Raw genomic sequence first — 15,589 nt, 5'->3', positions numbered from 1 at the left:
CAGGTGCAGCCTTGGTGGTATGCGCTGGCGTTCTCCTCGCTGTTCTACCAAATGTAAGTTACACATTTTTCTTGCTTAGCTGCTCCCGAGGTTTTAAATTTAGGTTAGGTCACTTGCCCAGAGGTCTGCCTCACCGTGGCGCAAGTGTCTAGTATAATATACTTTGCATGCAAACCATATTGGAAGCTAAAGTACCTCCTAGTTTAATATATGTTAGCACTTGTCTTGGATGCAGGGCTTGCATTTTTCAGTCTGGCAGAGGCGGTGTATGCCTGTGCGATTAACCATTCAATTGCAACATGTGTTTAGGGATGCACAGCCTTCCCCCCCCCACCTTTCCTTAACTAGGCATAGGTGCCACCAGTGTAGGTTAGACAGGCATAGGTGCCCCAGTATAGGTCAGCTAGGCATAAGTTCTCCAAATATAGGTTATCAAGGTATAACAGCCCCAGTATAGGTCAGCTAGGCATAGGTGCCCCTAGTATAGGTTTGCAGGGTATAAGTGCCCCGAGTATAGGTTAGCCAGGCATAGGTGCCTCCAGTATAGGTGACGAAGGGCCGAGCAACGGCCACACTGGGACACAGCTGCAGGGAGGGGGCCCTACTTCTCCCTCCCTTGCTCTACCCGGGCCCCTCTCCATGCTACTCCCACCTCGGGTGGCAGATTAAGCGTAGTGGAAGACTGTAGGAACAGCTCACCTCCCTCCCTGTTCCAAGCGCTGATCACTTGCCAATTGTCGCTGGTCTCCTCTGTCTGTATAGCTGCTTATACTCACTACTTCCTGATTAGCAGGAAGTAGAGAGAGTATAAGCGACTATGCGGACAGAGGAGACAAGCAGCAAGTGATCGGCACCTGGAGCGTAGAAGGAGGTGAGCTTTTCCTATAGTCTTCTGCTACGCTTACTTTGCCGACCAAGGATAGGGGAGAACGGAAGGGGGCCCGGGGAGAGCGAGGGATAGAAAAGTATGGCCCCCCTCCCTGTGGCTGGGTCCCAGTGTGGCTGCGGCTCCCCCCTCCTTCCCTGCCCCCCCTCCTTCACTGCACCCCCCTCATAGCGCTCTGGGCAGTAACCTGGTCCGCCTGCCCCTAGAAATGACCGCAGACTGCATAGTGGTCTACCACAGTGCCCATTATACAATGATGTGTTATTGGATTGGGCAGTGGATAGGAAATAGGTTTGTAATTTATACTTGCTAAAATTGTTTGTCTATCAGCTATACCAGCTGTAAACACCATCTCCAGCCAGCTGGCAGACTCAACAATTTAGATGAGTCAGATGGTAAGCAGAGAAACAGGTTAGTTACATTACAACTGTAAAGTGTCATCTTCAAACACAAACCGGTGCCTGAGAGATGTTTTTGTTTGTGTTTGCATAGCCGAGAACTCAAAAGAGCTGCAGAAAGCTCATTTTAAAAACTCGCTCTGTGATGCATTGTTTTCCATAGCTGATCAATAGTAGATACAAGAAGCACCAACAGGTATAAAATATAAAATGGTTTAAAACAGTTTAAAAAATGTGGTAAGGGTGGCCTAACCTCATCAGATAAGAGCAACTGCCAGTGTTTTTAATATGTATTTTTTTTAGAGAAAAACCGGTACTCAAAAGTTGTAAAGCATTTCATGGGACAGTCCCACTTCATCAGTGAAAATACCATGTATCGAGTATCTCCAGCCTGCTGTCAGTGTGCCAGGCACCTCCATTTTTAAACAGTTTTCAACCATTTATACTAGTTTGCGCCTCTATCTACTACTGATTAATGTTTTATCCACTCTTGGTGAAGATTTTTTCCCCTCTTATACCCCATACTCTGTGCAGCATGCAGATACCCAGTGCTCAAGATTGGGGACAAGTGACTGTCACCATAAAACATATAAACTGGAGTCAAGACTTGGTTCAAAGCCCAAGGAAATACAGTTTATTAAAGAGACTCCGTAACAAAAATTGCATCCTGTTTTTTATCATCCTACAAGTTCCAAAAGCTATTCTAATGTGTTCTGGCTTACTGCAGCACTTTCAACTATCACAGTCTCTGTAATAAATCAACTTATCTCTCTCTTGTCAGACTTGTCAGCCTGTGTCTGGAAGGCTGCCAAGTTCTTCAGTGTTGTGGTTCTGCTATGAACTCCCCCTTCCAGGCCCCTGTCTGCACACTGCCTGTGTGTTATTTAGATTAGAGCAGCTTCTCTCTTATCTTTTACAAGCTGGATAAATTGTCCTCTGAGCTGGCTGGGCTTTCACATACTGAGGAATTCCAGACAAGGGCAAAGCTGTTTGCAGGAAGAAACAAGCAGCCTGAAACTTCAGTGCATGAGAACATCGATCTTTAGAAAGCAAAGATTCTATGAACGAACTCAAGTTATGAAATGATTTTATAAAGCATGTTCAGCTATCCTGGCTGGCTCCTTGTTTGGGCCTGAGCCCAATAATGCATTTGTGTCCAATTTTCAGCATCTGTAACATTGTGGAACTGAAATGCAAACTCCATTAGTGGGTTCATGCTTAAGTCTATGAGACTGAACATTAGCAGCTTGGTGGCGAGATAGAGATGCTGATTGCTGTACAGTTGCAGTAAGTCTTAGGTGGCCACACACCATACAATTTTTTAAATATCTGTCCAATTTAAGAATTGCAATCAATTTCTGACTGATTGTAACATTTCAAAAATATGACCAATGTACCACACACACACCTATGTTTTATTTTTATCATAATTGAGGAAAAAATTGTTGAAAACTCAGAGAAAATTGCTAGGATGTGTATATTAATAAATTGGCAAACACACCATACAATCTTTAGTAGAAATTGGAGAAATATCTGGCATTCCGGATCAATTTAAATCGAAAAAAATGCTTTCGATTTTTTTTGAGAGATATGATTGTTTTTATTGAATTACTGTAAAATTGGATCATTTTATTGTATCGTGTGTGGCCACCTTTAGGTTTGTCTCAAAGTATCTACTTCAGTCTTGAATTAAAGCACAACTGAACTGAACACTTGAATACCTGGCTACCCTGCTGAGCCTCTGTCTCCAATACCCTTACCCATAGACTCTGAAGAAGCATTCAGATCAGTTTTGTCTTGACTCAAGTCTGACTGGATTATTCACATACTTTTAGTGTAGTTGAGCCAGAGACCACTGCAACCAAAATTAGTAGGACTGCCAGGCAACATGCAGGAGGTACAAACCAATCAGGCAATTCTCTTTAAGGGGTGGTGCACAGCCAAGCTAGCCAGATGCATTTAGAAAGCTGTAGCAAGAATATGGTTCTTTCATCTGGGAATGGTGCACAGAGGTTATGCCAACCTCTGCACCTTATGCCTGAGGCAGAAGAATATCATACCCTTCGTGGTGTATGAAGAGCCTCTGGCTTAACTGGCCCTTGAAGCCACTAGACAACTATGTCTATAATATGGGTCAACTCCTTCCATACTTAAAGAGACTCCGTAACAAAAATTGCATCCTGTTTATCATCCTACAAGTTCAAAAAGCTATTCTAATGTGTTCTGGCTTACTGCAGCACTTTATACTATCACTGTCTCTGTAATAAATCAATGTATCTTTCCCCTGTCAGACTTGTCGGCCTGTGTCTGGAAGGCTGCCAAGTTCTTCAGTGTTGTGGTTCTGCTATGAACTCCTCCTTCCAGGCCCCTCTATGCACACTGCCTGTGTGTTATTTAGGATTAGAGCAGCTTCTCTCTTCTCTTTTACAAGCTGGATAAATTGTCCTCTGAGCTGGCTGGGCTTTCACATACTGAGGAATTCCAGACAAGGGCAAAGCTGTTTGCAGGAAGAAACAAGCAGCCTGAAACTTCAGTGCATGAGAACAGGGGGAAAGAAACACAAATGATCTCTTGAGATTCAAAAGGAAGGGTGTATACAGCCTGCTTGTGTATGGATGTATTTTCTATGTGTGGACATACTGTACATCAACCTACTTCCTGTTTTGGTGGCCATTTTGTTTGTTTATAAACAAACTTTTTAAAACTGTTTTTAACCACTTTTAATGCGGCGAGGAGCGGCGAAATTGTGGCAGAGGGTAATAGGAGATGTCCCCTAACGCACTGGTATGTTTACTTTTGTGCGATTTTAACAATACAGATTCTCTTTAAAACAAAACACACGGGTTAAAACCAAAAGTAAAAAACTCATACACATTTTGGGTTCATACACAATGGCTCCTGTTGCATAAAAAGACACTGGCTCCTGTTGCATAAAAAGACACTGATATTACTGCACTGGTCACCCATATTGCATTTAATGTGCTCAGTGCTTTTGCAAGTGGATAAGTGCTTTTGTAAGAGAGCGGACACAAATACCTGTAGTGCCCGTTCTTTTTCCCTACCAGGTTTCAGCCTTACATCGTCATAAGAGGATCAGGTTTTCCAGTAGTTGCCTTTTATAATGCCCCTACTTTGTGTATATACTTATACCTACTCTGTTTAACCCCCTAAGCTATAATAGTTTACATTTTTCTTTTTTTCTCTCAAACATTGAAATGTTGTCAACAGTCGTTCAACGTATGTTACAAGCAAGGGAAAAACACTATTCAAAGATCAATTACAATACTTGCTATAAATAAGGGAATATTTTTTCATTTGGCATCTCATTTAGTTCTCCATGTAGAGTCTGCCACAAGAATAGTTAAACAAAATTCATCAGGTAATATCTTAACGCTTGCAAATTTACTTAATGCATTAAGACTATAGTAGGTACCGTATTTTGCGGACTACAAGACGCACCTAGGTTAGAGGGCAAAAACCAGTAGAAAAAATATACTAAACCTTGTGTGTCCATGGTCCAGGAGCAGCTTGTAGATGCTCTTGATTATTGTGTCCATCTCCTGTCCCCCTCGGTGTCCTCCTCCTGTACCCCTCGGTGTCCTCTTCCTGTCCTCCTGGGTGTCCGCCTCCTGTCCTCCTGGGTGTCCGCCTCCTGTCCTCCTGGGTGTCCTCCTCCTGTCCCCCTCAGTGTCCTCCTCCTGTCCCCCTTGGTGTCCTCCTCCTGTCTCCCTCAGTGTCCTCCTTTGTGTCACCCTTGGTGTCCTCCTCCTGTCCCCCTTGGTATCCTCCTCCTGTCCTCCTCTCCATCTCCCTTTGAGCCCTCAGCGGCAGTTCATATTGGTGGGCAATCGTAAGTTGGGGGCTCCCTGTATTTGGACTATAAGATGCAGGGAGTGTGAAAAGGTGCATCTTATTGTTAGGCTTGGCAGTATATTCTCTACAGTCAGCACGTGGTGTATATCCAGATGTAAAGGAGGTACACATGCTAGCACAAGGAACCAGGATATGCCCAGTTTAGTGGAGGAGAGGACTGACTCCCGTAGGAGATGTGGCGCACAGAGCAGGCGTAGATCCGAGTAACCACAAACAATACTTAAATACAATGGATACGATATTCCTAGTGTATTACAATTAGAGCTATCAATGAAGCTACAAATGACTGACTAACATATGTATATATCGACGATGAACCAATATATAACATAAGCAAGGAACGCTAGCTAGGAACTGGAATACAAGAAACAGGACTCAGAAGGATTCGCTACTTCTACGCAGAAGTGAGCGCAATCCTGGCAAGGTAACAGGAACAGGACTAGGAAGGATTCGCTACTTCTACGCAGAAGTGAGCGCAATCCACGCAAGGTAACAGGAGCAGGACTGAACTAGCTAAGCACGGGTGATCACGATACACGCAACCTACCAAAGCGTGCTAGAACTGACTGACTAAACACAGGATATAAACAGTTCGAGTACGTATATATCAGCGACACTGATGTATTAGCGTAACACGAATACAAGGAAAATAACACCACGCGCTAGTATGCGTATATATCGGCGATTAACCAATATATGATGCAAGACCAGCAAAGTAACAAATACTGATAAACATGATCAGGACTAGAAGGACTCACTGACCCCTTCGCAGGAGTCAGTGCAGTCCACACAAGATCTAGGAGCGAGGGGGGCCCAGACAGAGTAACAGACTGATCTGAAACTATGATAGCCTGTGGAGCCCTGCAGGAAGCAGATCTTTATACTGAGGTCATCCAATGGGAGCAGACATGCAGATTCCCACACAGGTGAATGATAATTTTTCAATCCTGAGCTGGCCAGAACTGCAGAGCCACTGCATATGGAATCAGCAACTAGTTTGAGTGCAAACCAAACTATGCAAGCAAATGCATGTAATGACATCAGAACTGCTTGGGCTGCAATACCACTGCATCCAGCAGTACACGCTGCAGAAGCGATCGTGACACTTATAGTTCAAAAATATGGTAATAATGTATGTTAAAGTGGTATTTTTGTTTCAAAAAAATGTTTTTTTTTTCCCCTCTGAAGGATTAAACCCACTAAAAAATAATTATGAAACACTGAGACTGCTCTGATGTCTTTTGAATGCATATTTGTACCTCACTGAAGCTGACTGATATCATTGCTGGCTGTGGGACAAATTGGTACATGTACTTCTAGAGAAGTAATTAGTGAGGAAATAAAGCTGATAAAGTTCTCAGGCTTGTCAGTTAGCAGCTGATTGAAATGTAAAGCATGAGTTTTAACCCTTGAAAAGTGTTCAGATGGTTTTATCTGTTAATTTTTTGCTGGTTTCAATTCTTTGCACTATAGATGAAATTTGATGACAATACCACTTTAAAATGTAACATGCTTAGAGAAGTTAAGCATGTTACATTTTTAACGGTAGCATTAAATCTTGGCACTTGTCTCTATTTTGCCTTTAAATCTATGCTGTATGTACAGTATGGAGCTTCCTCCATCACTCACCTGTTACTTGGGCATTCCTTCTCTGTACACACAGGGCGAGGAGCAGGAGGAAAGCTACACATTTAGCTGAGTTCATCTTGCAACTCCTTCTGTCTTTAGGATACAAAATGAATCAACCTGAATAAAGCCAAGGGAAAAAAAAAAACAGTCACCCCCTCCCACTGTCTGCCATCCCCCGTCTTCGTCATATAGTAATGTGCAGACCTGGCATGCTGACAAGCATGATACAATACAGGAAAAGCCAGACTATTCAGGGCTGGGATTTTATTGCATATGCTTAATTACATATTCACTGGGAGAATACAGATATGACGGAAAAGCACAGTAGAGTTATGAAGCTGAAGTCTTATATAGTCCAATATATGTCAAATGTCTTACAGTATTAGCCAAAAAAAAATTGAAATTCTGTTCTGCCAGTTTAGGATGGCTACATACAGCTCATATAGACATCGCAGCCAGCAGCCTAGCCTGACAAGCAACAAACACAAAGATCAATCAGGGAGTGCTGATTGGATTGTGGAGGTATGCAGCAGGATGAAAAGTTATTATTGTGTCTCTCCTTCTCTGAGGAAGCTTACTCTAAATGGCAGTTACATTGCTCCTTTGCTTGGACTTTAACCATTAAAGGACCACAGGCTTACACCCCCTAGTGACCAGGCAATTTTTTTTTTACAATTCAGTGCTCTGCAGCTTAACAGCTCGCTGCAGAGCCATACAGCTTAGCACACAAATGAATCTGCCCCTTTTGTTGCCACCAACATAGCTGCTGCCGTCTACTTTTTTTTCTTTTTTTTATAAAAAGCATTTTTTTCTCTTTATTTTATCCCTCCCCAACAGCCAATCCCGCAATCGCCTCTCATAGGCATCAGCCTATGAGAGACGATCATTTTTGAGCCTCTCCTGGGGACAGCTCGGTGACAGAGCTGTCTCCCGTACAGCGCTGCACTAGATTGCAGCGCTGTACAAGCACTTTCCCGAGTCTTCTGTTTCTCACCCTGCCAGCTGCAATCGCGGCTGGCAGGTAAAAATCTTTCTTTGTTTACAGAAGCATTTCCTGAATGGCAGTTTCACTGCCAATATAGTCAGATACCAGCCAGCCTCCCTACTCACTTGCACACAATTTTTGAGAATTCAAATTCTGAAATTTGAAAACAAAGAAAACCTTGACAATCCCCCATGAGGGAATGGACTAGTCCAACACCTGTCAGTTCTGTCAGATTTCAACTAATTTTTTTTCTTCTCTGGAGTGGTCCTTTAAGTGTGTCGTTTCCATGTTATGAGCTCTGCCCCTTTAAGACTTAGTAGAAGGAAATGTTTTGGGGTTAGTCTGCCAAGGCTAGAAGATCTTTTGACCCCAGTCATGGAAACTGCACAATATCAGTCAGGAAAGGAGGCCCACAAGATTGGAGAGAAGGCAGAGATTTTCCAGAAAGAGGAGAGAGCAGTGGTGTAAGACAAGCACCCATTGCTGACAAGTAGGATGTATCCCCCTTGCTGCAGCTTGTTGGAGTGGAGGGCAAAGTAGGAATTCAGACACTGCAGAAACCCGTACCCTCTGTAGTCATTCTGTTGCTTGGAGAGAAGTGAGAATGTTTCAATATCAGTCTTGTACTGAGCTATATTTAAGTCCAAGTTTTACCTTGGGATTGTTAATTCCAAAGAACACATGAGAAAATAATTTCCAACAGTATTTACAGTTTAGACTGGTACAATTACCCAGGGGCGTTTCTGGCAAAGGCCTTGGTTGCCATCTAGTGTATAAGACTCAGTACTGCACCTTTAATTTTAATTAAATCCAGTTTCAGGCAGGCTGCAATGTATGGAACATTTTTTCCAGCTTTTGTAGTGTCCCTGAGAGGATGGTTTAGACACTGACAGAGAAGGAATTGGCAGTAACATCACTCATAGTACTTGTCCAGAGAAATTCTACTGATCTGATATGTTTTCTGCTGAACAATGGCTGATTTGTTTCATAAATTCTGTTTCTGGTGGGGAGAATCAGGCCATATAAAGTGTTCTTCTGCATATAGTTATTATAGCACTTTATCCAAGTGGAGGAGACTAGAACTCAAACTCAAGTAGTTTTTAGTTATAAGATTTTCCATGGACATACCGTAAATAACGGTGCAAGGAAAAAAGGGCATGGGGTGAAGCGGAAATGTCACAGTATCGTTTATAACAATTTTTTTTTATCATTTCTCCATTACCCATTGGAATAATAAATATGTTTGAATACTTAAAGAAACAGCAACCAAAATAAGATTTAGGGCCTATTATACGGTTACCCCATCCAGACTAGGAAAATTTAGCACAAACGCCAGCTTATGCTTCCGTGGTTGCCAAACAGAGGGCACATTCTTCCATACATGGTGGTTGTGCCCTAAAGCAGGGATCCCCAACCTGTGTTCCGCGGCCCACTGGTGGTCCGCAGGACGTTTTCAGTTGGGCCGCGGGACTGTCCTCTTGCCTGCCCCCTCCGCCCGTCCCCCTCCGCGGCCGCCGCTGCTGTTACCTTTGGCGACCGCTTGGTCTCTTATATTCCCCTTCTCTCTCTCTTGCCAGCGTGTGAGTCACAGCAGCGCGCCCTGTGGCTGCTGTGATAGAGAGGGAGGAAGCAGGAGAGACAGAGCGGCTTCCTGTAGCGGCGCGCCGTTACTATGGGAACCGCTCTCTCTTTCCTGCTTCTTCCTTCTCCATCACAGCAGCCGCGGGGCGCGCTGCTGTGACTCACACTCCGGCGAGAGAGAGAGGGGGGAATGTAAAGAGACCGCCGGCAAAGGTAACTGCAGCGGCGGCCGTTGGAGGAGGGGTGTGGGCGGGGGCTACTATACTGGGGCACAATGCTAGCTATATTTGGGCACTATACTGGCTGTACTGGGGCACTATACTGGCTGTACTGGGGCACTATAATGGTTGTACTGGGGCACTATACTAGCTATATTGGGGCACTATACTAGCTATACTGGGGCATACTAGCTATACTGGGGCACTATACTAGCTATACTGGGGCACTATACTAGCTATATTGGGGCACACTAGCTATACTGGGGCACTATACTAGCTATACTGGGGCACTATACTAGCTATACTGGGGCACTATACTAGCTATACTGGGGCATACTAGCTATACTGGGGTACTATACTAGCTATATTGGGGCACACTAGCTATACTGGGGCACTATACTAGCCATACTGGGGTATACTAGCTATACTGGGGCACTATACTAGCTATACAGGGGCACTATACTAGCTATACAGGGGCACTATACTAGCTATACTGGGGCACTATACTAGCCATACTGGGGCACTATACTAGCCATACTGGGGCACTATACTAGCTATACTGGGGCACACTAGCTATACTGGGGCACTATACTAGCCATACTAGCTATACTGGGGCACTATACTAGCTATACTGGGGCACTATACTAGCCATACTGGGGCATACTAGCTATACTGGGGCACTATACTAGCTATACTGGGGCACTACCTACCTATACTGGGCACTATATTAGCTTTACTGGGCACTATACTAGGTATACTGGGGTAACTGTACTAGCCATACTGGGGCAACTAAACTCCATATACTGGGGCAACTATGCTAGCTATGCGCACGACATTGTCTCCCCCCACGCCCCACCGCCTCCCCCCCGCCCCCCGGCGGGCCCCGGAGAGAAATTTGGTCAGAAAGTGGTCCCCAGGCCGGAAAAGGTTGGGAACCCCTGCCCTAAAGCATTCGGGATATGGGAAGGGGTCATGAAACTCTTTGCAGAACTAACAAACAAGGTATTTCTCCCACCAAGTACTAGTAGGTGATATAAAATCGGTAGTAAAGTCAGAAATAATGCGCCCCTTTTTGTTTGAGAATTTTGATTTGATCCGGGAATTACCGACTTTTGCGGATTTTTAACAATGCGTACAATTTTATGAGGTAAATAATCATGCATAAAATTTTGTGAATTTCAAGATGGTCTTATTTCAGTCGGGAATTTACCGCAAGTGCATTTCCGCATGCGAAAAATGATTGTGAATAGAGCCCAATGTGAATGTGAACATGTTCATACTTCAGTCGTACATTTCTGACATTTCGTTACCGAATACAGTAATTTATTGAGAATGGAAGGGTGGTGTGTCAACTTTAGACTGTTTTTTTTAATCAATTGTTGCAACGTTTATTGTTTTTTTCTGTCGAATGCAAATGTTTTATCAAGACTGCATGTGATATCTACTGAATGTGGCAACCCGAGATATGCACTTTACAAGCTGAAGGATCCTGTCAGTGTATAGAGAAGCAGGGCTTTTTTAACGTTAATAAACTTCTTACACAGGATCGCATTGCCTTTTTGTATCTTTTGAACCGCCTAGGCCACCGTACGGAAGAGCTGTGAGTCCATCTGACTCCTGTAACTAACAGGATGCCAGGGCCTGGCAGGGGCTACTAGTACTATGGCGGGTTCAAGGGGAGGCTGCGGACATGCTTAAAAGGAACATGAAGTTTGAGACCAATTCCAGTTGCCTGGCACCCCTGCTGATCTCTCAGTAGGATCTAAACCACGTTCCTGAAAAAGGTGTGCATCTAATCTTGACAGTCAAGGCATTATAGGTTTCCGGCTGTGACAGTTTGTGTTATGCATTTCCCTGAAGGTTTTGGCTAGTGAAATCCCCCCCAAAATATCTTTATTTACCTGGGGATTCCTCCAGTCCCTGGCAGCCTATGTGTCCCTCGCTGCAGCTCTGGTCCAAGCAGGTCTACCGGCCCCGGGGTCTCCTCTGTAGCAGCCGCTCAGGGGCGTAGCAATAGGGGGTGCAGAGGTAGCAACCGCATCGGGGCCCTTGGGCCAGAGGGGCCCCCGAAGGGCCCACCCTCAACTACAGTATTGGCTCTCTTTTGGTCCTGTGCTCATAATAATCACTTCAATAGATGCTTTGTATAGTGGTAATCATTAATAAACTGTTCCCCATCCCCTTCTTGCACCTCTGACACTGTAGTTGCCATTGGCAAAATTTGGTGCGCCGTATTAATTGTTATGTATAGAGTGCTTGGGGGGCCCGCAGCTCCTTAGCTACGCCACTGCAGCCGCTGATCTGAACGCATGTGCGAATGTGCAGTCATGCCGTTCGAGGGCGCGTTACCGTGGTCGGTAGTGTTCTGTGCAGGCATAGAGGTGCTGCGCCTACACAGAACACTCCTGGCTATGTGAGCGCAGCTGTGCGCTTGCACATCCGCAGTGGCTCCCAACCTCACCGGGTTGGCGGCTGTTTCGGTGGGGACTTCGGGAGACCCGCTTTGACTGGAGCTACAATGTGGGACACATAGGCTGCCAGGGGATGGAGGAAGCCCCAGGTAGGTGAACCTCATTTTTTTACATTTCCTTGATGATTCCCGATGGAGCAGAGGGAGCACCAGAACCTTGTATCGTGTGACTTATCTTCATTGGGCAGCAGGCAGGCAGGCAGGGAGCTGTGTGTGTGAGGCCCAGTGCACATCGAGCGGATCCGCCGGCCGCATCCGCCTGAAAATCCGCTTGGCTAATGTATTTGAATGGGCTGGTGCACACCGGCGGTTTGAGGTTTTTAGCAAACTCAAACCGCCGGTGTGCACCAGTCCAATCAAATACAATAGCCAAGCGGATTAACAGGCGGATGCGGCCGGCGGATCGCATCCAAATATCTGAAATCCGCACCCAAAACCGCTAACGTTTTGTGGATCTGCTAGCGGTTTTGGTGTGCACTGGGCCTGACTCGGAGGTTTTCCAGACTGTTCATACTGTCATTCCTTTAGATGTTCTGCAGCCACCAGGGGGAGCTCTTCTGTATGCTTAAAGAGGAGCTGTTAGGTATAAGGTCTCAGAGAAAATAAAAACACATATATCAGTAGCTAAAGATTGGCTGTACTTACATTACATATGCATTTCACTGTCCACGTTTGTACTTCACAGAATTTGTATATAGTATATGCAGAGATAGATGCTCCTGACAGCTCATGGCAGGCTCCATGTTTTTCTGTCAAATGTGTCGTCATGTCCTGCCTGCTTCCTGATCACAGATAAGCTCCTACTTGAACAACACAGTGTGCAGTGAATATTAATGAGCCATGTGGCTAGGAACAATAGCTGACTCCTGCAGTGTACTCTGCCCCGGAGATTTATCAGTGCTACGCGCTGGACTGAGTTACAAGCTGCTGAAACGTCTCATTAGCAGCCGAGGGGAGGGCCCCAGAATGCTTTGCAGTATAGTATGCGGCTTGCGTCCTCTTAGGTCTAACAGCTTTTCTGATAAGAACACATCAAAGGTAAAAGAGATTTTTATCTTCAATAATGCCTTTATGGCTTCCTTCTAAACTGTTTAACACAGGAGAATAGAGGTTTAAATTAGCTTCTGCAGCCTGACAGTTACTCTTTAAAGAGACACTGAAGCGAAAAAAAATATATGATATAATGAATTGGTTGTGTACTATGAATAATTACTAGAAGATTAGCAGCAAAGAAAATATTCTCATACTTTTATTTTCAGGTATATAGTGTTTTTTCTAACATTGCATTATTCTATAATATGTGAAGATTACACAACACTCAGCATTCAAAATGAGTCTTTCAGAGCAGTCTGGGAAGTAATGACCTCTCCTCTAGCAGAGGAAAAGTAAATAGTCCAGGAACAGTTGAGATAATAAAAGTCAGATAACAGCCCTCTCCAGGACTAACTTAGTCGGAGAGCTTAATGGCTTGTTTGCATAGAGATAACAACTGGAGTTTCTTAACTCTTCCTGTACTGGAAACAATTAGACTGATGTATATGATTTATTTCTTAGCTGTACTACACATACAAATCATAATATCATCATTTTTTTTTCGCTTCAGTGTCTCTTTAATACAAATTTGCACATCTAAAGGGATGCAGGGATGCCCGCAGAGTTCTAGCTAGTCTCTGCTTTGATACACTGAAAGACCCACCTGCATCCATATCGCATTCAATCACAGGGAGAAGCAGGCTGTTTGGCTCTCCCTATTGGCTGCCTGGCTCTACCCAGAGGCTTTCTGTCAAGTTACCGCACAGAGACAGCATGGAGAGAGCCAGTTATCGGCTGCTGTGAGCTGTTGAAAAATACTGAACACTTTTGGCCGGTAAATAACATTTCTTGACATTTCCTGAGATAATTAACGCACAAGTTGGTAATTTACCTCACTAGTCGGGAACTCTGAATTTCTGTGCGGAGATAGGTTTAATGAATTGTGACTTGGGAAGGTGATCAGTAAAATCAGCTGTTTTGAGCATTACCGAATGCAGTAATGCTTTGTGAATAGAGCCCAGTGAGCATGATGTCCATTGGGCTCTATTCACAATTTAGGTAGTGATAAATACTGACCAAAATATCTCCTTTTTGAAATTCACAATGTTTTTTTTCTCCCTACATTACCTCTTGTGGAAAAAGTGAGGCGAAAGTGCGGTAATTACCTAAAAATGTATCTGCAAGTTGAGATTCTCAATTGAATTAGTTTGCGGCTAGTTGGTGTTCATTAAGGATTTTTCATCACCTACAAATGGTAGGTGATAATTTTCACTTCTCTGCTGTTGGCCTTTAGGATGGAGCCTTTTGAGCTTTGGTTGCTCGAGTTTATGTCCATTGTACATAGAAGGAGGCAGAGAAGACGAGTGTGTCTAATCTCAAGGTGCACTTTCAGACCTTGTACAGTCTTTTAGATGATTTTATAGATGCCAAGGAGGAAATCCTCTCTGCTCTTAAAGATAAGCAACAGCATAATAACCTTTAAAGAAAAACATTTATTTGTTACAGCTGATACAAATCCTGCAAAAAATCTCCAGTGTGTGTACTTCCTGCTTTCATGGAAGTAGACATAGGGTTCACATACTGTGTCTACAAATTAGCTGTTCTGCTGAGGCAGCCAGCTGGCACAACCGAGAACTACAGTTGTAATTATTCACCGGGGGAATTAGACAGGCTAAACTCTCTATATACATACAGGGTGCATTTCTATATGTTTTCCTTCTGTCTTGCACAAGAGTTGAGGTCCCACTTCCAATGTGACAGGCTTTCCTGGGTCGTCTCTGTGTAATGGGTGGCAAGTATATGGGCTGCCCTACAGTGGTCAAAAGTGGTTATCGAACACTTAACATATTTACCTCAACATTACCGAATGATTACCGCCTGTTTATCACCCATTTTACCACACTTTTATCAAACATTTATCACACTCTGTAAATTCTGTAATTATTACTGGAGGTAATTTTAAGACCAAAAATGAGTTACCGCACATGTTATTGTGACTAGAGCCCATTATGTGCATTTTTCAGTGCATTTTTGCATTACGGCAAATGTATGCATTTTCTACAAGTGTGATCTGAAAGAAGAAAAAAAGTTCCCCTGGGGGGTACTCACCTCAGGTGGGGGAAGCCTCCAGATCCTATCGAGGCTTTCTCCGTCCTCATGTGTCCCACGGCGGCGGCGATAAAGCTCCCTGAACAGCGGGGATGTAAATATTTACTTCCTGGCTCCAGCACAGGCGCACTATCAGCTCTCCGCTCAGAGATAGGCGGAAATACCCGATCTCTGTCGGTTCGCTCTACTGCGCAGGCGCATGTCTTCTGCACCTGCGTAGTAGAGCGAACCCGACAGAGATCGGCTATTTCCGCCCATTTCCGAGCATGGAGTTGCAACAGCGCCCCCGCTGGAGCCAGAAAAGGTAAATATTGCACAGCCTGACAAATTGACGGCTGTTCGTTCCGTGGGCTGCAGCGAGACCACCGTGGGACACAGGACGACGGGGGATGCCTCGATAGGGCCCAG

The 15,589-nt window shown here is 44.4% G+C and overlaps 1 long non-coding RNA gene across 1 annotated transcript in view; it reads right to left on the bottom strand.

The window, feature by feature from the left end:
* The window catches only part of LOC137541197 (uncharacterized), a 176,261-nt gene extending 169,327 nt beyond the window's left edge, over positions 1 to 6,934 (bottom strand). The window contains exon 1 of the long non-coding RNA XR_011025102.1: positions 6,787 to 6,934. This is a non-coding gene — a long non-coding RNA (uncharacterized lncRNA). The remainder of the gene's footprint in view (positions 1 to 6,786) is intronic.
* Positions 6,935 to 15,589: the final 8,655 nt, after the last annotated feature.

Source organism: Hyperolius riggenbachi, chromosome 12, assembly GCF_040937935.1.
Source record: "Hyperolius riggenbachi isolate aHypRig1 chromosome 12, aHypRig1.pri, whole genome shotgun sequence".
Lineage (NCBI taxonomy): Eukaryota > Metazoa > Chordata > Amphibia > Anura > Hyperoliidae > Hyperolius > Hyperolius riggenbachi.
This window is presented reverse-complemented; position numbering and strand designations above follow the sequence as displayed.